The sequence below is a fragment of the Falco cherrug genome, unplaced genomic scaffold, assembly GCF_023634085.1.
Source record: "Falco cherrug isolate bFalChe1 unplaced genomic scaffold, bFalChe1.pri scaffold_28, whole genome shotgun sequence".
NCBI lineage: Eukaryota > Metazoa > Chordata > Aves > Falconiformes > Falconidae > Falco > Falco cherrug.
The window spans coordinates 1103839-1128717 of record NW_026599443.1 but is presented as its reverse complement, the minus strand read 5'-3'; positions in this window follow the sequence as shown (position 1 = coordinate 1128717).

Below are 24879 nucleotides of genomic sequence, written 5' to 3'. Positions count from 1 at the left end.
CTGTGGTGGGCTGGGACGGGCTGTGGTGGGCCGTAGTGGGCTGTGGTGGGCTGGTATTGGCTGGCACGGGCTGGGGTGGGCTGGTATTGGCTGGCACGGGCTGGGGTGGGCTGTGGTAGGCTGGGACGGGCCGTGGTGGGCTGGGACGGGCCGTGGTGGGCTGGGACGGGCCGTGGTGCGCTGGGACGAATTGTGGTGGGCTGGGACGGGATGTCGTGGTCCGGGTCGGGCTGTGGTGGGCTGGGATGGGCTGTGGTGCACTGGGACGAGTTGTGGTGGGCTGGGACGGGATGTCGTGATCCGGGTCGGGCTTTGGTGGGCTGGGACGGGCTGTGGTGGGCCGTGGTGGGCTGTTGTGGGCTGGGACGGGCCGTAGTGAACTGTGGTGGGCTGGGACGGGGTGTGGGGTCTGGGTCGGGGTAAGACGGGCTGTGGTGGGCTGGGACGGGCTGTGCTGGGATGTGGTGAGCTGGGACAGGCTGTGACGTGCTGTGGTGGGCTGGGACAGGCTGGGTCAGGCTGTGGTGGGCTGGGACGTGCTCTGGTGGGCTGGGACGGGCCGTGGTGGGCTGGGACGGGCTGTGGTGGGCTGGGACGGGCTGTGGTGGGCCGGGACAAGCTGTGGTAGGTTGGGACAGGCTCTGGTGGACTGGGACGGGCTCTGGTGGGCTGGAACAGGCCGTGGTGGGCTGGGAAGGGCTGTGGTGGGCTGTGGTGGGCTGAGACGGTCTGGGAGGGGCTGAAACGGGCTGGGTCATCTCTGGGGGTCTGGGAGGGGCTGGGAAGGCTTGTGGTGGGCTGGGACGAGCTGGGACAGGCTGGGACGGGCTGTGGTGGGCTGGGACGGGCTGTGGTGGGCTGGGACGGGCTGTGGTGGGCTGGGACGGGCTGTGGTGGGCTGGGACGGGCTGTGGTGGGCTGAGGTGGGCCGCGGTGGGCCGGGACGGACCATGGTGGGCTGGGACGGGCGGTGATGGGCCTGGACGGGCCGTGGTAGACCGTAGATGGCTGGGACGGGCTTTGGTGGGCCGGAACGTGCTGTTGTAGGCTGTGGTGTGCTGGGACGGGCTGTGGTGGGCTGGGACGGGCTGTGGTGGGCTGGGACGGGCTGTGGTGGGCTGGGACGGGCTGTGGTGGTTTGGGACGGGCTGTGGTGGTCTGTGGTGGGCTGGGACGGGCTGTGGTGGGCTGGGACGGGCCGTGGTGGGCTGGGACGGCCTGTGGTCAGTTGTCGTGGGCTGGGACGGGCCGTGGTGACTTGGGACGGACTCTGGTGGGCCGGCACAAGCTCTGGTGGCCTCTGATGGGCTGTGACGGGCTGTGGTGTGCTGTATTGGGCTGTGGTGGGCTGGGACGGGCTGTGGTGGGCTGGGGCGGACTGGGTGGGCTGTGGTGGCCTGTGGTGGGCTGGGACGAGTTGTAGTGGGCCGGGACGGGCTGTGGTGGGCTGAGACGGGCTGTGGTGGGCTGTGGTAAGCTGGGACGGGCTCTGGTGGGCTGGGACGGTCTGTGGTTTGCTGTGGTGGGCTGAGACGGGCTGTGGTGGGCTGAGACGGGCTGTGGTGCTCAGGGACGGGCTGTGGTGGGCTGTGGTGGGCTGGGACGGGCTGTGGTGGGCTGGTATTGGCTGGCACGGGCTGGGGTGGGCTGGTATTGGCTGGCACGGGCTGGGGTGGGCTGTGGTAGGCTGGGACGGGCCGTGGTGGGCTGGGACGGGCTGTGGTTGGCTGGGACGGGCCGTGGTGGGCTGGGACGGGCCGTGGTGGGCTGGGACGGGCCGTGGTGCGCTGGGACGAATTGTGGTGGGCTGGGACGGGATGTCGTGGTCCGGGTCGGGCTGTGGTGGGCTGGGACGGGCTGTGGTGCACTGGGACGAGTTGTGGTGGGCTGGGACGGGATGTCGTGATCCGGGTCGGGCTTTGGTGGGCTGGGACGGGCTGTGGTGTGCCGTGGTGGGCTGTTGTGGGCTGGGACGGGCCGTAGTGAACTGTGGTGGGCTGGGACGGGGTGTGGGGTCTGGGTCGGGGTAAGACTAGCTGTGGTGGGCTGGGACGGGCTGTGCTGGGATGTGGTGAGCTGGGACAGGCTGTGACGTGCTGTGGTGGGCTGGGACAGGCTGGGTCAGGCTGTGGTGGGCTGGGACGTGCTCTGGTGGGTTGGAACGGGCCGTGGTGGGCTGGGACGGGCTGTGGTGGGCTGGGACGGGCTGTGGTGGGCCGGGACAAGCTGTGGTAGGTTGGGACAGGCTCTGGTGGACTGGGACGGGCTCTGGTGGGCTGGAACAGGCCGTGGTGGGCTGGGATGGGCTGTGGTGGGCTGTGGTGGGCTGAGACGGTCTGGGAGGGGCTGAAACGGGCTGGGTCATCTCTGGGGGTCTGGGAGGGGCTGGGAAGGCTTGTGGTGGGCTGGGACGAGCTGGGACAGGCTGGGACGGGCTGTGGTGGGCTGGGACGGGCTGTGGTGGGCTGGGATGGGCAGTGGTGGGCTGGGACGGGCTGTGGTGGGCTGAGGTGGGCCGCGGTGGGCCGGGACGGACCATGGTGGGCTGGGACGGGCGGTGATGGGCCTGGACGGGCCGTGGTAGACCGTAGATGGCTGGGACGGGCTTTGGTGGGCCGGAACGTGCTGTTGTAGGCTGTGGTGTGCTGGGACGGGCTGTGGTGGGCTGGGACGGGCTGTGGTGGGCTGGGACGGGCTGTGGTGGGCTGGGACGGGCTGTGGTGGGCTGGGACGCGCTGTGGTGGGCTGGGACGCGCTGTGGTGGGCTGGGAAGGGCTGGGACGGGCTGTGGTTGGCTGGGACGGGCTGTGGTGGGCTGGGATTGGCTGTGGTGTGCTTTGGTGGGCTGAAAAGGGCTTTGGAGGGCTGGGACGGGCTGTGGTGGTCTGCGGTAGGCTGTGGTGTGCTGTAGTGGCCTGTGGTGGGCTGGGACGGGCTGTGGTGGGCTGGGACGGGCTGTGGTGGGCTGGGACAGACTGTGGTCAGTTGTCGTGGGCTGGGACGGGCCGTGGTGACTTGGGACGGACTCTGGTGGGCCGGCACAAGCTCTGGTGGCCTCTGATGGGCTGTGACGGGCTGTGGTGTGCTGTATTGGGCTGTGGTGGGCTGGGACGGGCTGTGGTGGGCTGGGGCGGACTGGGTGGGCTGTGGTGGCCTGTGGTGGGCTGGGACGAGTTGTAGTGGGCCGGGACGGGCTGTGGTGGGCTGAGACGGGCTGTGGTGGGCTGTGGTAAGCTGGGACGGGCTCTGGTGGGCTGGGACGGTCTGTGGTTTGCTGTGGTGGGCTGAGACGGGCTGTGGTGGGCTGAGACGGGCTGTGGTGCTCAGGGACGGGCTGTGGTGGGCTGTGGTGGGCTGGGACGGGCTGTGGTGGGCCGTAGTGGGCTGTGGTGGGCTGGTATTGGCTGGCACGGGCTGGGGTGGGCTGGTATTGGCTGGCACGGGCTGGGGTGGGCTGTGGTAGGCTGGGACGGGCCGTGGTGGGCTGGGACGGGCTGTGGTGGGCTGGGACGGGCCGTGGTGGGCTGGGACGGGCCGTGGTGGGCTGGGACGGGCCGTGGTGCGCTGGGACGAATTGTGGTGGGCTGGGACGGGATGTCGTGGTCCGGGTCGGGCTGTGGTGGGCTGGGACGGGCTGTGATGCACTGGGACGAGTTGTGGTGGGCTGGGACGGGATGTTGTGATCCGGGTCGGGCTGTGGTGGGCTGGGACGGGCTGTGGTGGGCCGTGGTGGGCTGTTGTGGGCTGGGACGGGCCGTAGTGAACTGTGGTGGGCTGGGACAGGGTGTGGGGTCTGGGTCGGGGTAAGACTAGCTGTGGTGGGCTGGGACGGGCTGTGCTGGGATGTGGTGAGCTGGGACAGGCTGTGACGTGCTGTGGTGGGCTGGGACAGGCTGGGTCAGGCTGTGGTGGGCTGGGACGTGCTCTGGTGGGTTTGAACGGGCCGTGGTGGGCTGGGACGGGCTGTGGTGGGCTGGGACGGGCTGTGGTGGGCCGGGACAAGCTGTGGTAGGTTGGGACAGGCTCTGGTGGACTGGGACGGGCTCTGGTGGGCTGGAACAGGCCGTGGTGGGCTGGGATGGGCTGTGGTGGGCTGTGGTGGGCTGAGACGGTCTGGGAGGGGCTGAAACGGGCTGGGTCATCTCTGGGGGTCTGGGAGGGGCTGGGAAGGCTTGTGGTGGGCTGGGACGAGCTGGGACAGGCTGGGACGGGCTGTGGTGGGCTGGGACGGGCTGTGGTGGGCTGGGACGGGCTGTGGTGGGCTGGGACGGGCTGTGGTGGGCTGGGATGGGCAGTGGTGGGCTGGGACGGGCTGTGGTGGGCTGAGGTGGGCCGCGGTGGGCCGGGACGGACCATGGTGGGCTGGGACGGGCGGTGATGGGCCTGGACGGGCCGTGGTAGACCGTAGATGGCTGGGACGGGCTTTGGTGGGCCGGAACGTGCTGTTGTAGGCTGTGGTGTGCTGGGACGGGCTGTGGTGGGCTGGGACGGGCTGTGGTGGGCTGGGACGGGCTGTGGTGGGCTGGGACGGGCTGTGGTGGGCTGGGACGCGCTGTGGTGGGCTGGGACGCGCTGTGGTGGGCTGGGAAGGGCTGGGACGGGCTGTGGTTGGCTGGGACGGGCTGTGGTGGGCTGGGATTGGCTGTGGTGTGCTTTGGTGGGCTGAAAAGGGCTTTGGAGGGCTGGGACGGGCTGTGGTGGTCTGCGGTAGGCTGTGGTGTGCTGTAGTGGCCTGTGGTGGGCTGGGACGGGCCGTGGTGGGCTGGGACGGGCTGTGGTGGGCCGTGTTTGGCTGTGGTGGGTTGTGGTGGGCTGGGACAGGCTGTGGTGAGTTGAGACGGGCTGTGGTGGGCTGGGACAGGATGTGGTGGGCTGGCCGGGCTGTGGTGGGTTGGAACGGGCTCTGGTGCGCTGTGTTGGGTTGTGATGAGCTGAGACAGTCTGTGGTGGGTTGGGACGGGCTGTGGAGAGCTGTGGAGGGCTGTGGTGGGCTTGGACAGGCTGTGGTGGGTTGAGATCTGTCGTGGTGGGCCATGGTGGGCTGGGACGAGCCGTGGTGTGCTGGGATGGGCCGTGGTGGGCTGGGATGGGCCGTGGTGGGCTGGGACGGGCCGTGGTGGGCCGGGACGGGCCGTGGTGGGCCAGGACGGTCCGTGGTAATCTGGGACGGTCCGTGGTGGGCTGGGACGAGCTGTGGTGGGCTGGGACGGGCTGTGGTGGGCTGGGAAGGGCTGGGACGGGCTGGTGTGGGCTGGGACGGGCTGTGGTTGGCTGGGACGGGCTGTGGTGGGCTGTGGTGGGCTTAAAAGGGCTGTGGAGGGCTGGGACGGGCTGTGGTGTGCTGGGACGGGCTGTGGTGGGCTGGGACGGGCTGTGGTGGGCTGGGACGGGCTGTGGTGGGCTGGGACGGGCTGTGGTGGTTTGGGACGGGCTGTGGTGGTCTGTGGTGGGCTGGGACGGGCTGTGGTGGGCTGGGACGGGCCGTGGTGGGCTGGGACGGCCTGTGGTCAGTTGTCGTGGGCTGGGACGGGCCGTGGTGACTTGGGACGGACTCTGGTGGGCCGGCACAAGCTCTGGTGGCCTCTGATGGGCTGTGACGGGCTGTGGTGTGCTGTATTGGGCTGTGGTGGGCTGGGACGGGCTGTGGTGGGCTGGGGCGGACTGGGTGGGCTGTGGTGGCCTGTGGTGGGCTGGGACGAGTTGTAGTGGGCCGGGACGGGCTGTGGTGGGCTGAGACGGGCTGTGGTGGGCTGTGGTAAGCTGGGACGGGCTCTGGTGGGCTGGGACGGTCTGTGGTTTGCTGTGGTGGGCTGAGACGGGCTGTGGTGGGCTGAGACGGGCTGTGGTGCTCAGGGACGGGCTGTGGTGGGCTGTGGTGGGCTGGGACGGGCTGTGGTGGGCCGTAGTGGGCTGTGGTGGGCTGGTATTGGCTGGCACGGGCTGGGGTGGGCTGGTATTGGCTGGCACGGGCTGGGGTGGGCTGTGGTAGGCTGGGACGGGCCGTGGTGGGCTGGGACGGGCTGTGGTGGGCTGGGACGGGCCGTGGTGGGCTGGGACGGGCCGTGGTGGGCTGGGACGGGCCGTGGTGCGCTGGGACGAATTGTGGTGGGCTGGGACGGGATGTCGTGGTCCGGGTCGGGCTGTGGTGGGCTGGGACGGGCTGTGGTGCACTGGGACGAGTTGTGGTGGGCTGGGACGGGATGTCGTGATCCGGGTCGGGCTTTGGTGGGCTGGGACGGGCTGTGGTGTGCCGTGGTGGGCTGTTGTGGGCTGGGACGGGCCGTAGTGAACTGTGGTGGGCTGGGACGGGGTGTGGGGTCTGGGTCGGGGTAAGACTAGCTGTGGTGGGCTGGGACGGGCTGTGCTGGGATGTGGTGAGCTGGGACAGGCTGTGACGTGCTGTGGTGGGCTGGGACAGGCTGGGTCAGGCTGTGGTGGGCTGGGACGTGCTCTGGTGGGTTGGAACGGGCCGTGGTGGGCTGGGACGGGCTGTGGTGGGCTGGGACGGGCTGTGGTGGGCCGGGACAAGCTGTGGTAGGTTGGGACAGGCTCTGGTGGACTGGGACGGGCTCTGGTGGGCTGGAACAGGCCGTGGTGGGCTGGGATGGGCTGTGGTGGGCTGTGGTGGGCTGAGACGGTCTGGGAGGGGCTGAAACGGGCTGGGTCATCTCTGGGGGTCTGGGAGGGGCTGGGAAGGCTTGTGGTGGGCTGGGACGAGCTGGGACAGGCTGGGACGGGCTGTGGTGGGCTGGGACGGGCTGTGGTGGGCTGGGATGGGCAGTGGTGGGCTGGGACGGGCTGTGGTGGGCTGAGGTGGGCCGCGGTGGGCCGGGACGGACCATGGTGGGCTGGGACGGGCGGTGATGGGCCTGGACGGGCCGTGGTAGACCGTAGATGGCTGGGACGGGCTTTGGTGGGCCGGAACGTGCTGTTGTAGGCTGTGGTGTGCTGGGACGGGCTGTGGTGGGCTGGGACGGGCTGTGGTGGGCTGGGACGGGCTGTGGTGGGCTGGGACGGGCTGTGGTGGGCTGGGACGGGCTGTGGTGGGCTGGGACGCGCTGTGGTGGGCTGGGACGCGCTGTGGTGGGCTGGGAAGGGCTGGGACGGGCTGTGGTTGGCTGGGACGGGCTGTGGTGGGCTGGGATTGGCTGTGGTGGGCTTTGGTGGGCTGAAAAGGGCTTTGGAGGGCTGGGACGGGCTGTGGTGGTCTGCGGTAGGCTGTGGTGTGCTGTAGTGGCCTGTGGTGGGCTGGGACGGGCTGTGGTGGGCTGGGACGGGCTGTGGTGGGCCGTGTTTGGCTGTGGTGGGTTGTGGTGGGCTGGGACAGGCTGTGGTGAGTTGAGACGGGCTGTGGTGGGCTGGGACAGGATGTGGTGGGCTGGCCGGGCTGTGGTGGGTTGGGACGGGCTCTGGTGCGCTGTGTTGGGTTGTGATGAGCTGAGACAGTCTGTGGTGGGTTGGGACGGGCTGTGGAGAGCTGTGGAGGGCTGTGGTGGGCTTGGACAGGCTGTGGTGGGTTGAGATCTGTCGTGGTGGGCCATGGTGGGCTGGGACGGGCCGTGGTGTGCTGGGATGGGCCGTGGTGGGCTGGGATGGGCCGTGGTGGGCTGGGACGGGCCGTGGTGGGCCGGGACGGGCCGTGGTGGGCCAGGACGGTCCGTGGTAATCTGGGACGGTCCGTGGTGGGCTGGGACGAGCTGTGGTGGGCTGGGACGGGCTGTGGTGGGCTGGGAAGGGCTGGGACGGGCTGGTGTGGGCTGGGACGGGCTGTGGTGGGCTGTCGTGGGCTTAAAAGGGCTGTGGAGGGCTGGGACGGGCTGTGGTGGGCTGGGACGGGCTGTGGTGGGCTGGGACTGGCTGTGGTGGGCTGGGATGGGCTGTGGTGGGCTATGGTCGTGTGGAACGGGCTGGGACAGGCTGGGACGTGCTGTGGTGGGCTGAGACGTACTGTGGTGGGCTGTGGTGGGCTGGGACGGGCTGTGGTGGGCTGTGGAGGGCTGGGACAGGCTGGGACAGGCTGTGGTGGGCTGTGGTAAGCTGGGACGGGCTCTGGCGGACTGGGACGGTCTGTGTTGAGCTGTGGTGGGCTGGGACGGGCTGGGACGGGCTGGGACGGGCTGTGGTGGGCTGGGACGCGCTGTGGTGGGCTGGGACGCGCTGTGGTGGGCTGGGACGGGCTGTGGTGGGCTGGTACGGGCTGTGGTGGGTTGGGACGGGCTCTGGTGCGCTCTGTTGGGTTGTGATGAGCTGAGACAGTCTGTGGTGGGTTGGGACGGGCTGTGGAGAGCTGTGGAGGGCTGTGGTGGGCTTGGACAGGCTGTGGTGGGTTGAGATCTGTCGTGGTGGGCCGTGGTGGGCTGGGATGGGCCGTGGTGGGCCGGGACGGGCAGTGGTGGGCCGTGACGGTCCGTGGTAATCTGGGACGGTCCGTGGTGGGCTGGGACGGGCTGTGATGGGTTGGGACGAGCTGTGACGGGCTGGGACGGGCTGTGGTGGGTTGGAACGGGCTGTGGTGGGCTGGGACGGGCTGTGGTGGGCTGGGACGGGATGCGGTGGACCGTGGTGGGCTGTGGTGGGCCGTGGTGGGCTGGGACAGGCTGTGGTGGGCTATGACGTGCCGTGGTGTGCCGTGGTGAACTGTGGTGGGCTGTGGTAAGCCGTGGTGGGTTGTGGTGGGCCGTGGTGGGCTGTGGTCGGACGTGGTGGGCTGGGACAAGCTGTGGTGGGCCGGGACGGGCTGTGGTGTGCTGGGACAAGCTGTGGTGGGCTGGGACTGGCTGTGGTGGACTGTGGTGGGCTTGGACAGGCTGTGGTGGGCTGGGATGGGCTGTGATCGTGTGGAATGGGCTGTGGTGGGCCGGGACGTGCTGTGGTGGGCTGAGACGTACTGTGGTGGGCTGTGGTGTGCTGTGGTGGGCTGGGACGGGCTGTGGTGGGCTGTGTTGGGCTGGGAAGGCCTGTTGTGGTTTGGGATGGGCTGGGACAGGCTTTGGTTGGCTATGGTGGGCTGGGACTGGCTGTGGTGGGCTGGGACGGGCTGTGGTGGGCTGGGACGCGCTGTGGTGGGCTTTCGTAGGCTGGGACAGTCTTTAGCGGGCCTTGGTAGGCTGGGACAGGCTGTGGCGGGCTGTGGTGAGCCGTGGTGGGCTGTGGTGTGTCGTGGTGGGCTGGGACGGGCCATGGTGGGCTGGGACGGGCTTTGGTGGGTTGTGGTGGGCTTGGACTGGCTGTGGTGGGCTGGGACGGGCTGTGGTGGGCTGGGACGGGCTGTGGTGGGCTGGGACGGGCTGTGGTGGTTTGGGACGGGCTGTGGTGGTCTGTGGTGTGTTGGGACGGGCTGTGGTGGGCTGGGACGGGCCGTGGTGGGCTGGGACGGCCTGTGGTCAGTTGTCGTGGGCTGGGACGGGCCGTGGTGACTTGGGACGGACTCTGGTGGGCCGGCACAAGCTCTGGTGGCCTCTGATGGGCTGTGACGGGCTGTGGTGTGCTGTATTGGGCTGTGGTGGGCTGGGACGGGCTGTGGTGGGCTGGGGCGGACTGGGTGGGCTGTGGTGGCCTGTGGTGGGCTGGGACGAGTTGTAGTGGGCCGGGACGGGCTGTGGTGGGCTGAGACGGGCTGTGGTGGGCTGTGGTAAGCTGGGACGGGCTCTGGTGGGCTGGGACGGTCTGTGGTTTGCTGTGGTGGGCTGAGACGGGCTGTGGTGGGCTGAGACGGGCTGTGGTGCTCAGGGACGGGCTGTGGTGGGCTGTGGTGGGCTGGGACGGGCTGTGGTGGGCCGTAGTGGGCTGTGGTGGGCTGGTATTGGCTGGCACGGGCTGGGGTGGGCTGGTATTGGCTGGCACGGGCTGGGGTGGGCTGTGGTAGGCTGGGACGGGCCGTGGTGGGCTGGGACGGGCTGTGGTGGGCTGGGACGGGCCGTGGTGGGCTGGGACGGGCCGTGGTGGGCTGGGACGGGCCGTGGTGCGCTGGGACGAATTGTGGTGGGCTGGGACGGGATGTCGTGGTCCGGGTCGGGCTGTGGTGGGCTGGGACGGGCTGTGGTGCACTGGGACGAGTTGTGGTGGGCTGGGACGGGATGTCGTGATCCGGGTCGGGCTTTGGTGGGCTGGGACGGGCTGTGGTGTGCCGTGGTGGGCTGTTGTGGGCTGGGACGGGCCGTAGTGAACTGTGGTGGGCTGGGACGGGGTGTGGGGTCTGGGTCGGGGTAAGACTAGCTGTGGTGGGCTGGGACGGGCTGTGCTGGGATGTGGTGAGCTGGGACAGGCTGTGACGTGCTGTGGTGGGCTGGGACAGGCTGGGTCAGGCTGTGGTGGGCTGGGACGTGCTCTGGTGGGTTTGAACGGGCCGTGGTGGGCTGGGACGGGCTGTGGTGGGCTGGGACGGGCTGTGGTGGGCCGGGACAAGCTGTGGTAGGTTGGGACAGGCTCTGGTGGACTGGGACGGGCTCTGGTGGGCTGGAACAGGCCGTGGTGGGCTGGGATGGGCTGTGGTGGGCTGTGGTGGGCTGAGACGGTCTGGGAGGGGCTGAAACGGGCTGGGTCATCTCTGGGGGTCTGGGAGGGGCTGGGAAGGCTTGTGGTGGGCTGGGACGAGCTGGGACAGGCTGGGACGGGCTGTGGTGGGCTGGGACGGGCTGTGGTGGGCTGGGACGGGCTGTGGTGGGCTGGGACGGGCTGTGGTGGGCTGGGATGGGCAGTGGTGGGCTGGGACGGGCTGTGGTGGGCTGAGGTGGGCCGCGGTGGGCCGGGACGGACCATGGTGGGCTGGGACGGGCGGTGATGGGCCTGGACGGGCCGTGGTAGACCGTAGATGGCTGGGACGGGCTTTGGTGGGCCGGAACGTGCTGTTGTAGGCTGTGGTGTGCTGGGACGGGCTGTGGTGGGCTGGGACGGGCTGTGGTGGGCTGGGACGGGCTGTGGTGGGCTGGGACGGGCTGTGGTGGGCTGGGACGCGCTGTGGTGGGCTGGGACGCGCTGTGGTGGGCTGGGAAGGGCTGGGACGGGCTGTGGTTGGCTGGGACGGGCTGTGGTGGGCTGGGATTGGCTGTGGTGTGCTTTGGTGGGCTGAAAAGGGCTTTGGAGGGCTGGGACGGGCTGTGGTGGTCTGCGGTAGGCTGTGGTGTGCTGTAGTGGCCTGTGGTGGGCTGGGACGGGCCGTGGTGGGCTGGGACGGGCTGTGGTGGGCCGTGTTTGGCTGTGGTGGGTTGTGGTGGGCTGGGACAGGCTGTGGTGAGTTGAGACGGGCTGTGGTGGGCTGGGACAGGATGTGGTGGGCTGGCCGGGCTGTGGTGGGTTGGAACGGGCTCTGGTGCGCTGTGTTGGGTTGTGATGAGCTGAGACAGTCTGTGGTGGGTTGGGACGGGCTGTGGAGAGCTGTGGAGGGCTGTGGTGGGCTTGGACAGGCTGTGGTGGGTTGAGACCTGTCGTGGTGGGCCATGGTGGGCTGGGACGGGCCGTGGTGTGCTGGGATGGGCCGTGGTGGGCTGGGATGGGCCGTGGTGGGCTGGGACGGGCCGTGGTGGGCCGGGACGGGCCGTGGTGGGCCAGGACGGTCCGTGGTAATCTGGGACGGTCCGTGGTGGGCTGGGACGAGCTGTGGTGGGCTGGGACGGGCTGTGGTGGGCTGGGAAGGGCTGGGACGGGCTGGTGTGGGCTGGGACGGGCTGTGGTTGGCTGGGACGGGCTGTGGTGGGCTGTGGTGGGCTTAAAAGGGCTGTGGAGGGCTGGGACGGGCTGTGGTGGGCTGGGACGGGCTGTGGTGGGCTGGGACTGGCTGTGGTGGGCTGGGATGGGCTGTGGTGGGCTATGGTCGTGTGGAACGGGCTGGGACAGGCTGGGACGTGCTGTGGTGGGCTGAGACGTACTGTGGTGGGCTGTGGTGGGCTGGGACGGGCTGTGGTGGGCTGTGGAGGGCTGGGACAGGCTGGGACAGGCTGTGGTGGGCTGTGGTAAGCTGGGACGGGCTCTGGCGGACTGGGACGGTCTGTGTTGAGCTGTGGTGGGCTGGGACGGGCTGGGACGGGCTGTGGTGGGCTGGGACGCGCTGTGGTGGGCTGGGACGCGCTGTGGTGGGCTGGGACGGGCTGTGGTGGGCTGGTACGGGCTGTGGTGGGTTGGGACGGGCTCTGGTGCGCTCTGTTGGGTTGTGATGAGCTGAGACAGTCTGTGGTGGGTTGGGACGGGCTGTGGAGAGCTGTGGAGGGCTGTGGTGGGCTTGGACAGGCTGTGGTGGGTTGAGATCTGTCGTGGTGGGCCGTGGTGGGCTGGGATGGGCCGTGGTGGGCCGGGACGGGCAGTGGTGGGCCGTGACGGTCCGTGGTAATCTGGGACGGTCCGTGGTGGGCTGGGACGGGCTGTGATGGGTTGGGACGAGCTGTGACGGGCTGGGACGGGCTGTGGTGGGTTGGAACGGGCTGTGGTGGGCTGGGACGGGCTGTGGTGGGCTGGGACGGGATGCGGTGGACCGTGGTGGGCTGTGGTGGGCCGTGGTGGGCTGGGACAGGCTGTGGTGGGCTATGACGTGCCGTGGTGTGCCGTGGTGAACTGTGGTGGGCTGTGGTAAGCCGTGGTGGGTTGTGGTGGGCCGTGGTGGACTGTGGTCGGACGTGGTGGGCTGGGACAAGCTGTGGTGGGCCGGGACGGGCTGTGGTGTGCTGGGACAAGCTGTGGTGGGCTGGGACTGGCTGTGGTGGACTGTGGTGGGCTTGGACAGGCTGTGGTGGGCTGGGATGGGCTGTGATCGTGTGGAACGGGCTGTGGTGGGCCGGGACGTGCTGTGGTGGGCTGAGACGTACTGTGGTGGGCTGTGGTGTGCTGTGGTGGGCTGGGACGGGCTGTGGTGGGCTGTGTTGGGCTGGGAAGGCCTGTTGTGGTTTGGGATGGGCTGGGACAGGCTTTGGTTGGCTATGGTGGGCTGGGACTGGCTGTGGTGGGCTGGGACGGGCTGTGGTGGGCTGGGACGCGCTGTGGTGGGCTATGGTGGGCTGTGGTGGGCTTTCGTAGGCTGGGACAGTCTTTAGCGGGCCTTGGTAGGCTGGGACAGGCTGTGGCGGGCTGTGGTGAGCCGTGGTGGGCTGTGGTGTGTCGTGGTGGGCTGGGACGGGCCATGGTGGGCTGGGACGGGCTTTGGTGGGTTGTGGTGGGCTTGGACTGGCTGTGGTGGGCTGGGACGGGCTGTGGTGGGCTGGGACAGGCTGGGACGGGCTGTGGTGGGCTGGGACGGGCTGTGGTGGGCTATGGTGGGCTGTGGTGGGCTTTAGTAGGCTGGGACAGTCTTTGGCGGGCCGTGGTAGGCTGGGACAGGCTGTGGCGGGCCGTGGTGGGCCGTGGTGGTCTGGGACGGGCCGTGGTGGTCTGGGACGGGCCGTGGTGGGCTGGGACGGGCCGTGGTGGGCTGGGACGTGCCGTGGTGGGCTGGGACACGCCGTGGTGGGCTGGGACGGGTTGTGGTGGTCTGGGATGGCCTGTGGCGGGCTGTGGTAAGCTGGGATGGGCTGTGGTGCGTAGGGACAGGCTGTGTTGGGCTGCGACGGGTTGGCATGGGCTGGGACTTGCTGTGACGGGCTGGGACGGGGCTGTGGTGGGCTGGGAATGGCTGGGACGGGCTGGGACGGGCTGTGGTTGGCTTGGACAGGCTGTGGTGGGTTGTGGTGGGCTGGGACGGACTGTGGTGGGCTGGGACGGGCTGGTGTGGCTGGGACGGGCTGTGGTGGCTGGGACGGGCTGTGGTTGGCTATGGTGGGCTGGGAAGTACTTGTGGTGGTCTGGGACGGGCTGGGATGGGGGCCTGGGACGGGCTGGGATGGGGCTATGGTGGGCTGGCACGGGCTGTGGTGGGCTGTGGTGGGCTGGGACAGGCTGTGGTCTGCTGGCACGGGCTGTGGTGTCCTGGGACGGGCTCTGGTGGGCCGTGGTGGTCTGTGGTGGGATGGTATGGGCTATGGTGAACTGTGTGGGCTGGGACGGGCTGTGGTGGGCTGTGTTGGGCTGGGACGGCCTGTGGTGGTTTGGGATGGGGCTGGGACAGGCTGTGGTGGGCTCTGGTGGGCTTTGGTGGGCTGGGAAGGGCTCTGGTTGGCTGGGACAGGCTCTGGTGGGCCGGCACAGGCTGCGGTGGGCCGGCACAGGCTGCGGTGGGCCGGCACGGGCTGCGGTGGGGCCAGGCGGGGCTGCGGTGGGCCGGGCCGCACTGTGGTGGGCTGTGGTAAGCTGGGATGGGCTGTGGTGGGCTGGGCTGGGCTGTAGTAAGCTGGGACGGGCTCCGGTAGTCCGGAACAGCTGTGGTGGGCTGGGACGGGCCTGGTACGTGTTGGCACAAGCTGGGACGTGCTGGGACGGGCTGTGGTGGCTGAGGTGGGCCCTGGTAGGCTGTGCTGGGCTGTACTGGGCTGTGGTGTGCTGTGGTGGGCTGGGACGAGCCGTGGTGGCTGTGCTGTGGTGGGCTGGGACGGGCTGTGGTGGGCTGTGGTGGACTGGGACGGGCCGTGGTGGGCTGTGGTGGGCTGTAGTGGGCTGGGACGTGCTCTGGTGGGCTGTGGTGAGCTGTGGTGGGCTGGTACGGGCTGTGGTGAGCTGTGGTGGGCTAGGACGGGCTGTGGTGGGCTGGCACGGGCTGTGGCGGGCTGTGGTGGGCTGGGACGGGCCGTAGTGGGCGGGGACAAGTTGTGGTGGGCGGGGACGGGCTGTGGTAGGCGGGGACGGGCTGTGGTGGGCGGGGACGGGCTGTGGTGAGCAGGGAAGGTCTTTGGTGGGCTGGGACGGGCTGGGACGGTCTGTGGTGAGCGGGGACGGGCTTTGGTGGGCTGTGGTGGGCTGGAACAAGCTCTGGTAGGCTGGGACGGGCTGTGGTAAGCTGTAATGGGCTGTGGTGGGCTGTGCTGGGCTGGGATGGGCTGTGATGGGTTTTGGTGAGCTGAGATTGGCTGGGACGGGCACTGGTGCTCTGTGGTGGGTTGTGGTGAGCTGAGACAGGCTGTGGTGGGTTGGGACAGGCTGTGGTGAGCTGTGAAGGGCTGTGGTGGGCTTGGACAGGCTGTGGTGCGCTGAGATCGGCCATGGTGGGCTGGGACGGGTTGTAGTGCGCTGGCACGGGCCGTGGTGGGCTGGCACGGGCCGTGGTGGGCCGGGACGGGTCGTGCTAGGCCGGGACTGGCAGTGGTTGGCCGGGCCGGGCCATGGTAATCTGGGACGGGCCGTGGTGAGCTGAGACTGGCTGTGGTGGGCTGGGACGGGCTGTGGTGGGTTGAGACGGGCTGTGGTGGGCTGGGATAGGCTGCGGTGGGCTGGGACGGGCTGCGGTGGGCTGGGACGGGCTGTGGTGGGCTGGGACAGGCTGTGGTGGGCCGTGGTGGGTTTTGGTGGGTTGTGATGGGCCGTGGTGGGCTGTGGTAAGCTGGGACGGGCTGTGGTGGGCTGCGACGGGCTGTGGTGGGCTGGGAAAGGGCTGTGGTGGGCTGGGACGGGCTGTGGTGGGCTGTGGTGGGCTGTGGTTGGCTCGGACGGGCTGTGGTGGGCTGGGACGGGCTGTGGTGGGCTTTGGTGAGCTGAGACGGGCTGGCACGGGCTGTGGTAAGCTGGGACGGGCTCTGGTGGGCTGGGACGGTCTGTGATGGGCTGTGGTGGGCTGGGACGGCCTGTGGTGAGCTGGGAAGCGCTGGGATGAGCTGGGACCGGCTGTGGTGGGCTGGGACAGGCTATGGTGTGCGGGGATGGGCTGTGCTGGGCGGTGACGGGCTGTGGTGGGCTGGGATGAGCTGTGGTGGGCTGGGACAGGCCGTGGTGGGCTGGGACGGGCTGTGGTTAGTCGTGGTGGGCTGGGACGGGCCGTGGTGGTTCGGGACGGACTCTGGTGGGCCGGGACAAGCTCTGGTGGCCTGTGACGGGCTGTGACGGGCTGTGGTGGGCTTGGACAGGCTGTGGTGGGCTGCGACGGGCTGTGGTGGGCTGGGACGGGCTGACACGGGCTGGGACGAGCTGGCACGGGCTGGAACGAGCTGCCACGGACTGAGACGGGCTGGAACGGGCTGTGGTGGGCTTGGGTGGGCTGTTGTGGGCTGGGACGATCTATGGTGGGCTGGGACGGGCTCTGGTGGTGTGGAAAGGGCTGTGGTGGGCTGGGACGGGCTGTGGTGGGCTGTGGTGGGCTGTGGTTGGTGGGGACGGGCTCTGGTGGGCTGGGACGGGCTGTGGTGGGCTTTGGTGAGCTGAGACGGGCTGGCACGGGCTGTGGTAAGCTGGGACGGGCTCTGGTGGGCTGGGACGGTCTGTGATGGGCTGTGGTGGGCTGGGACGGGCTGTGGTGAGCTGGGTAGGGCTGGGACGAGCTGGGACTGGCTGTGGTGGGCGGGGACCGGCTATGGTGGGTGGGGATGGTCTGTGCTGGGCGGTGACGGGCTGTGGTGGGCTGGGACGGGCTTTGGTGGGCTGGGACGGTCTGTGGTGCGCTAAGACGGGCTCTGGTGGTCTGGAACAGGTTGTGGTGGGCTGGGACGGGCTGTGGTGGGCTGGGACGGGCTGGGACAGGCTGTGGTGGGCTGTGACGGGCTGTGGTGGGCTGGGACGGGCTGTGACGGGCTGTGGTGCTCTGGGACGAGCTGGGAAAAGCTGTGGTGGGCTGGGACGGGCTGTGGTGGGCTGGGACGAGCTGTGACGGGTTGTGGTGTGCTGGATTAGACTGGGACGGGCTGTGGTGTGCTGGGACGGGCCGTGGTGGCCTGGTAAGGGTTGTGGTAGGCTGTGGTGGGCTGGGACGGGCTGTGGTGGGCCGGGACGGGCCGTGGTTAGCCGTGGTGGGCTGAAACAGGCTGGGACGGGCTGTGGTGGGCTGTGGTGACCTGTGGTGGGCTGTGGTGACCTGTTGTGGGCTGGGATGGGTTGCGGTGGGCTGGGACGGGCTGCGGTGGCCTGGGACGGGCTGGCACGGGCTGCGGTGGGCTCGTATTGGCTGGCACGGGCTGGCACGGGCTGCGGTGGGCTGTGGTGTGCTGTCGTGGGCTGGGACAGGCCGTGGCTGGCTGGGACGGGCTGTGGTGGGCTGGGACGGGCTGTGGTGGGCTGGGACGGGCTGTGGTGGGCTGGGACGGACTGTGGTGGGCTGGGACGGGCCGTGGTGGGCTGAGACGGGCCGTGGTGGGATGGGACGGGCTGTGGTGGGCTGTGCTTGGCTGGGACGGGCTGTTGTAGGCTGGGACGGGCTGTGGTGGGCTGGGATGGGCTGGAACAGACTGGGACGGGCTATGGTGGTCAGTGGTTGCCTGGGACATGCTGTGGTGGGCTGGGACATGCTGTGGTGGGCTGGGACGCGCTGTGGTGGGCTGTGGTGGGCTGGGACGGGCTGTGGTGGGCTGGGACGGGCTGGCACGGGCTGGAACGAGCTGGCACGGACTGGGACGGGCTGGCACGGGCTGTGGTGGGCTGGAACGGGCTGTTGTAGGCTGGGACGGGCTGTGGTGGACTGGGATGGGCTAGGACAGACTGGGACGGGCTGTGGTGGTCAGTGGTTGTCTGGGACATGCTTTGGTGGGCTGGGACGGGCTGGCACGGGCTGGGACGGGCTGGCACGGGCTGGGACGAGCTGGCACGGGCTGTAACGAGCTGGCACGGGCTGTAACGAGCTGGCACGGACTGGGACGAGCTGCACGGACTGGGACGGGCTGGAACGGGCTGTGGTGGGCTTGGGCGGGCTGTGGTGGGCTGGGACGGGCTCTGGTGGTGTGGAAAAAGCTGTGGTGGGCTGGGACGGGCTGTGGTGGGCTGTGGTTGGCTGGGACGGGCTGTGGTGGGCTGGGACGGGCTGTGGTGGGCTTTGGTGAGCTGAGACGGGCTGGCACGGGCTGTGGTAAGCTGGGACGGGCTCTGGTGGGCTGGGACGGTCTGTGATGGGCTGTGGTGGGCCTGGACAGGCTGTGGTGAGCTGGGAAGCGCTGGGATGAGCTAGGACGGGCTGTGGTGGGCTGGGACAGGCTATGGTGTTCGGGGATGGGCTGTGCTGGGCGGTGACGGGCTGTGGTGGGCTGGGACGAGCTGTGGTGGGCTGCTACAGGCCGTGGTGGGCTGGGACGGGCTGTGGTCAGTCGTGGTGGGCTGGGACGGGCCATGGTGGCTCGGGACGGACTCTGGTGGGCCGGGACAAGCTCTGGTGGCCTGTGACGGGCTGTGACGGGCTGTGGTGGGCTGGGACGGGCTGTGGTGGGCTGGGACGGGCTGTGGTGGCCTGTGGTGGGCTGGGACGAGTTGTAGTGGGCCGGGACGGGCTGTGGTGGGCTGTGGTGAACTGAGACGGGCTGTGGTTGGCTGTGGTAAGCTGGGATGGGCTGTGGTGGGCCGGGACGTGCTGGGACGGGCTCTGGTGGTCTGGAACAGGCTGTTGTGGGCTGGGACGGGCTGTGGTGGGCCGGGACGGGCTGTGGTGGGTTGGGACGGGCTGGGACAGGCTGTGGTGGGCTGCGACGGGCTGTGGTGGGCTGGGACGGGCTGTGACGGGCTGTGGTGCTCTGGGACGAGCTGGGAAAAGCTGTGGTGGGCTGGGACGGGCTGTGGTGGGCTGGGACGAGCTGTGACGGGTTGTGGTGTGCTGGATTAGACTGGGACGGGCTGTGGTGTGCTGGGACGGGCCGTGGTGGACTGGTAAGGGTTGTGGTAGGCTGTGGTGGGCTGGGACGGGCTGTGGTGGGCCGGGACGGGCCGTGGTTAGCCGTGGTGGGCTGAAACAGGCTGGGACGGGCTGTGGTGGGCTGTGGTGACCTGTGGTGGGCTGTGGTGACCTGTTGTGGGCTGGGATGGGTTGCGGTGGGCTGGGACGGGCTGCGGTGGCCTGGGACGGGCTGGCACGGGCTGCGGTGGGCTCGTATTGGCTGGCACGGGCTGGCACGGGCTGCGGTGGGCTGTGGTGTGCTGTCGTGGGCTGGGACAGGCCGTGGTGGGCTGGGACGGACTGTGGTGGGCTGGGACGGGCTGTGGTGGGCTGGGACGGGCTGTGGTGGGCTGGGACGGGCTGTGGTGGGCTGGGACGGGCCGTGGTGGGCTGAGACGGGCCGTGGTGGGATGGGACGGGCTGTGGTGGGCTGTGCTTGGCTGGGACGGGCTATTGTAGGCTGGGACGGGCTGTGGTGGGCTGGGATGGGCTGGGACAGACTGGGACGGGCTGTGGTGGTCAGTGGTTGCCTGGGACATGCTGTGGTGGGCTGGGACATGCTGTGGTGGGCTGGGACGGGCTGTGGTGGGCTGTGGTGGGCTGGGACGGGCTGTGGTGGGCTGGGACGGGCTGGCACGGGCTGGAACGAGCTGGCACGGACTGGGACGGGCTGGCACGGGCTGTGGTGGGCTGGAACGGGCTGTTGTAGGCTGGGACGGGCTGTGGTGGGCTGGGATGGGCTAGGACAGACTGGGACGGGCTGTGGTGGTCAGTGGTTGCCTGGGACATGCTTTGGTGGGCTGGGACATGCTGTGGTGGGCTGGGACGGGCTGTGGTGGGCTGGGACGGGCTGGCACGGGCTGGGACGAGATGGCACGGGCTGGAACGAGCTGGCACAGACTGGGACGAGCTGGCACGGACTGGGACGGGCTGGAACGGGCTGTGGTGGGCTTGGGCGGGCTGTGGTGGGCTGTGGTTGGCTGGGACGGGCTGTGGTGGGCTGGGACGGGCTGTGGTGGGCTTTGGTGAGCTGAGACGGGCTGGCACGGGCTGTGGTAAGCTGGGACGGGCTCTGGTGGGCTGGGACGGTCTGTGATGGGCTGTGGTGGGCCTGGACAGGCTGTGGTGAGCTGGGAAGCGCTGGGATGAGCTGGGACGGGCTGTGCTGGGCTGGGACAGGCTATGGTGTGCGGGGATGGGCTGTGCTGGGCGGTGACGGGCTGTGGTGGGCTGGGACGGGCTGTGGTGGCCTGTGGTGGGCTGGGACGAGTTGTAGTGGGCCGGGACGGGCTGTGGTGGGCTGTGGTGAACTGAGACGGGCTGTGGTTGGCTGTGGTAAGCTGGGATGGGCTGTGGTGGGCCGGGACGTGCTGGGATGGGCTCTGGTGGTCTGGAACAGGCTGTGGTGGGCTGGGACGGGCTGTGGTGGGCTGTGCTTGGCTGGGACGGGCTGTGGTGGGCTGGGACGGGCTGTGGTGGGCTGAGACGGGCCGTGGTGGGCTGGGACGGGCTGTGGTGGGCTGTGCTTGGCTGGGACGGGCTGTGGTGGGCTGGGACGGGCTGTGGTGGGCTGTGACGGGCTGTTGTAGGCTGGGACGGGCTGTTGTAGGCTGGGACGGGCTGTGGTGGGCTGGGATAGGCTGGGACAGACTGGGACGGGCTGTGGTGGTCAGTGGTTGCCTGGGACATGCTGTGGTGGGCTGGGACATGCTGTGGTGGGCTGGGACGGGCTGTGGTGGGCTGGGACGGGCTGGCACGGGCTGCGACGGGCTGGCACGGGCTGGAACGAGCTGGCACGGACTGGGACGGGCTGGGACGGGCTGTGGTGGGCTGGAACGGGCTGTGGTGGGCTTGGACGGGCTGTGGTGGGCTGGGACGAGCTATGGTGGGCTGGGACGGGCTCTGGTGGTGTCGAAAGGGCTGTGGTGGGCTGGGACGGGCTGTGGTGGGCTGTGGTTGGCTGGGACGGGCTGTGGTGGGCCGGGACGGGCTGTGGTGGGCTGTGGTGAGCTGAGACGGGCTGGCACGGGCTGTGGTAAGCTGGGACGGGCTCTGGTGGGCTGGGACGGTCTGTGATGGGCTGTGGTGGGCTGGGACGGGCTGTGGTGAGCTGGGTAGGGCTGGGACGAGCTGGGACTGGCTGTGGTGGGCGGGGACCGGCTATGGTGGGCGTGGATGGTCTGTGCTGGGCGGTGACGAGCTTTGGTGGGCTGGGACGGTCTGTGGTGCGCTAAGACGGGCTCTGGTGGTCTGGAACAGGCTGTGCTGGGCTGGGACGGGCTGTGGTGGGCTGTGGTGGGCTGGAACGGGCTGTGGTGGGCTGGGACGGGCTGTTGTAGGCTGGGACGGGCTGTGGTGGGCTGGGATGGGCTGGAACAGACTGGGCGGGGCTGTGGTGGTCAGTGGTTCCCTGGGACATGCTGTGGTGGGCTGGGACATGCTGTGGTGGGCTGGGACGGGCTGTGGTGGGCTGGGACGGGCTGTGGTGGGCTGGGACGGGCTGTGGTGGGCTGGGACGGACTGTGGTGGGCTGGGAAGGGCCGTGGTGGGCTGGGACGGTCTGTGGTGGTCTGTGGTGGGCTGGGACGGGCTGTGGTGGGCTGGGACGGGTTGTGGTGGGTTGGGACGGGCTGTGGTGCTTCAGGGACGGGCTGTGGTGGGCTGTGGTGGGCTGGGGCGAGTTGTAGTGGGCCGGGACGGACAGTGGTGGGCTGTGGTGGGCTGTGGTGGGTTCTGGTGAGCTTAGACGGGCTTTGGTGGGCTGTGGTGTGCTGGGACGGTCTGTGGTGTGCTGGGACGGGCCGTGGTGGGCTGGGAAAGGCCGTGGTGGGCTGGGACGGGCCGTGGTGGGCTGTGGTGCGTTCTGGTGAGCTTAGACAGGCTTTGGTGGGCTGTGGTGGGCTGGCACGGGCTGTGGTGGGCTGGGACGGGCTGTGGTGGGCTGGGACGGGCTGTGGTGGGTTGGGACGGGCTGGGACAGGCTGTGGTGGGCTGCGACGGGCTGTGGTGGGCTGGGACGGGCTGTGACGGGCTGTGGTGCTCTGGGACGAGCTGGGAAAAGCTGTGGTGGGCTGCGACGGGCTGTGGTGGGCTGGGACGAGCTGTGACGGGTTGTGGTGTGCTGGATTTGACTGGGACGGGCTGTGGTGTGCTGGGACGGGCCGTGGTGGCCTGGTAAGGGTTGTGGTAGGCTGTGGTGGGCTGGGACGGGCTGTGGTGGGCCGGGACGGGCCGTGGTTAGCCGTGGTGGGCTGAAACAGGCTGGGACGGGCTGTGGTTGGCTGTGGTGACCTGTGGTGGGCTGTGGTGACCTGTGGTGGGCTGGGATGGGTTGCGGTGGGCTGGGACGGGCTGCGGTGGGCTGGGATGGGCTGGCACGGGCTGCGGTGGGCTCGTATTGGCTGGCACGGGCTGGCACGGGCTGCGGTGGGCTTTGGTGTGCTGTCGTGGGCTGGGACAGGCCGTGGTGGGCTGGGACGGACTGTGATGAACTGAGACGGGCTGTGGTGGGCCGTGTTGGGCCGGGACAGGCCCTGGTGGGCTGTGGAGTGCTGGGACGGGCTGTGGTGGGCTGTGGAGTGCTAGGACGGGCTGTGGTGGGCTGGGACGGGCTGTGGTGGGCTGGGACGGGTTGCGGTGGGCTGGGACGGGCTGTGGTGGGCTGGGACGGGTTGCGATGGGCTGGGACGGGCTGTGGTGGGTTGGGACGGGCTGGGACAGGCTGTGGTGGGCTGCGACGGGCTGTGGTGGGCTGGGACGGGCTGTGACGGGCTGTGGTGCTCTGGGACGAGCTGGGAAAAGCTGTGGTGGGCTGCGACGGGCTGTGGTGGGCTGGGACGAGCTGTGACGGGTTGTGGTGTGCTGGATTTGACTGGGACGGGCTGTGGTGTGCTGGGACGGGCCGTGGTGGGCTGGTAAGGGTTGTGGTAGGCTGTGGTGGGCTGGGACGGGCTGTGGTGGGCCGGGACGGGCCGTGGTTAGCCGTGGTGGGCTGAAACAGGCTGGGACGGGCTGTGGTGGGCTGTGGTGACCTGTGGTGGGCTGTGGTGACCTGTGGTGGGCTGGGATGGGTTGCAGTGGGCTGGGACGGGCTGCGGTGGGCTGGGACGGGCTGGCACGGGCTGCGGTGGGCTCGTATTGGCTGGCACGGGCTGGCACGGGCTGCGGTGGGCTGTGGTGTGCTGTCGTGGGCTGGGACAGGCCGTGGTGGGCTGGGACGGACTGTGGTGGGCTGGGACGGGCTGTGGTGGGCCATGTTGGGCCGGAACAGGCCCTGGTGGGCTGTGGAGTGCTGGGACGGGCTGTGGTGGGCTGTGGAGTGCTGGGACGGGCTGTGGTGGGCTGGGACGGGCTGTGGTGGGCTGGGACGGGCTGTGGTGGGCTGGGACGGGCTGGGACGGGTTGCGGTGGGCTGGGACGGGCTGTGGTGGGCTGGGACGGGTTGCGATGGGCTGGGACGGGCTATGGTGGGCTGGGACGGGCTCTGGTGTTGTGGGACGGGCTGTGGTAGGCTGGGACGGGCTCTGGTGTTGTGGGACGGGCTGTGGTGGGCTGGGACGGGCTGCGGTGGGGTGTGGTGGGTTGGGACGGGCTATGGTGGACTGTGGTGGGTTGTGGTGAGCTGGGACGGGCTGGGACAGGCTGTGGTGGGTGTGGTGGACTGGGACGCGCTGTGGTGAGCTGAGACGGGCTGTGGTGGGCTGGGATTGTCTGGGACGGGCCGTGGTGGGCTGGGACGGGCCGTGGTGGGATGGGAAAGGCTGGGTTAGGCTGTGGTGGGCTGTGGTGGGCTGGGATAGGTTGTGGTGGGTTGGGACGGGCTGTGGTGGGCTGGGACGGGCTTGCACGGGCTGCGGTGGGCTGGTATTTGCTGGCACGGGCTGGGACGGGCCGTGGTGGGCTGGGACGGGCCGCGGTGGGCTGGGACGGGCCGTGGTGGGCTGGGACGGGCCGTGGTGGGTTGGGACAGGCTGGGATGGGCCGTGGTGGGTGGGGATGGGCCGTGGTGGTCTGGGCTGGGCCGTGGTGGGCTGGGCCGGGCCGTGGTGGGCTGGGACAGCTTCGAACGGGCTGTGGTGGGCAGGGACGGGCTGTGGTGGGCCGGGACGGGCTGTGGTGGGACGGGCAGTGGTGGGCTGGGACGGGCTGTGGTGGGCTGTGGTGGGCTGGGACAGGATGTGGTGGGTTGGGACGGGCTGGCAGGGCTGCGGTGGGCTCGTATTGGCTGGCACGGGCTGGGACGTGCTGTGGTGGACTGTGGTGTGCTGTGGTGGGCTGGGACGGGCCGTGGTGGGCTGGGACGGACTGTGATGAACTGAGACGGGCTGTGGTGGGCCGTGTTGGGCCGGGACAGGCCCTGGTGGTCTGTGGAGTGCTGGGACGGGCTGTGGTGGGCTGGGACGGGCTGTGGTGGGCTGGGACGGGCTGTGGTGGGCTGGGACGGGCCGTGGCGGGCTGTGGTGGGTTGGGACAGGCTGGGACGGGCTGCGGTGGGCTCGTATTGGCTGGCACGGGCTGGGATGGGCTGTATTGGGCTGGGACGGGATGCAATGGGCTGGGACGGGCTGCAGTGGGCTGAGACGTACTGTGGTGTGCTGTGGTGGGCTGTGGTGTGCTGTGCTTGGCTGGGACGGGCCGTGTTGGGCTGTGGTGGGATGTGGTGGGTTCTGGTGAGCTTGAGTCGGGCTGTGGTGGGCAGGGACGGGCTGGGACGGGTTCTGGTGGTCTGGAACGGGCTGGGACGGGCTGTGGTGGACGGGGATGGGCTGTGGTGGGCGGGGACGGGCTATGGTGGGCGGGGACGGGCTGTTGTGGGCTGGGACGGGCTCGGACGGGCTGTGGTGGGCTAGGACGGGCTGTGGTGTGCTGTGGTGGGCTGGGACGGGCTCTGGTGAACTTTGGTGCCTGGGGCGGGTTGAGGCGGGCTGTGGTGTGCTGGGACGGGCTGTGGAGGGCTGGGATGGGCCGTGGTGGGCCGTGGTGGGCTGGAACGGGCTGTGGTGGGCTGGGACGGGCCGGGATGGGACGGGCTGGGAGGGGACGGGACAGGCTGGGACGGGCTGTGCTGGGAAGGGACGGGACGGGTTGTGGTGGGCTGGGACGGGACGGGCTGTGGTTGCCTGGGACGGGCTGGGCCGGGCTGTGTTTGGCTGGGCCGGGCTGTGGTGGGCTGGGACGGGCCGTGGTGGGCTGGGACGGGCCGTGGTGGGCTGGGACGGGCTGTGGTGGGTTGGGACAGGCTGGGATGG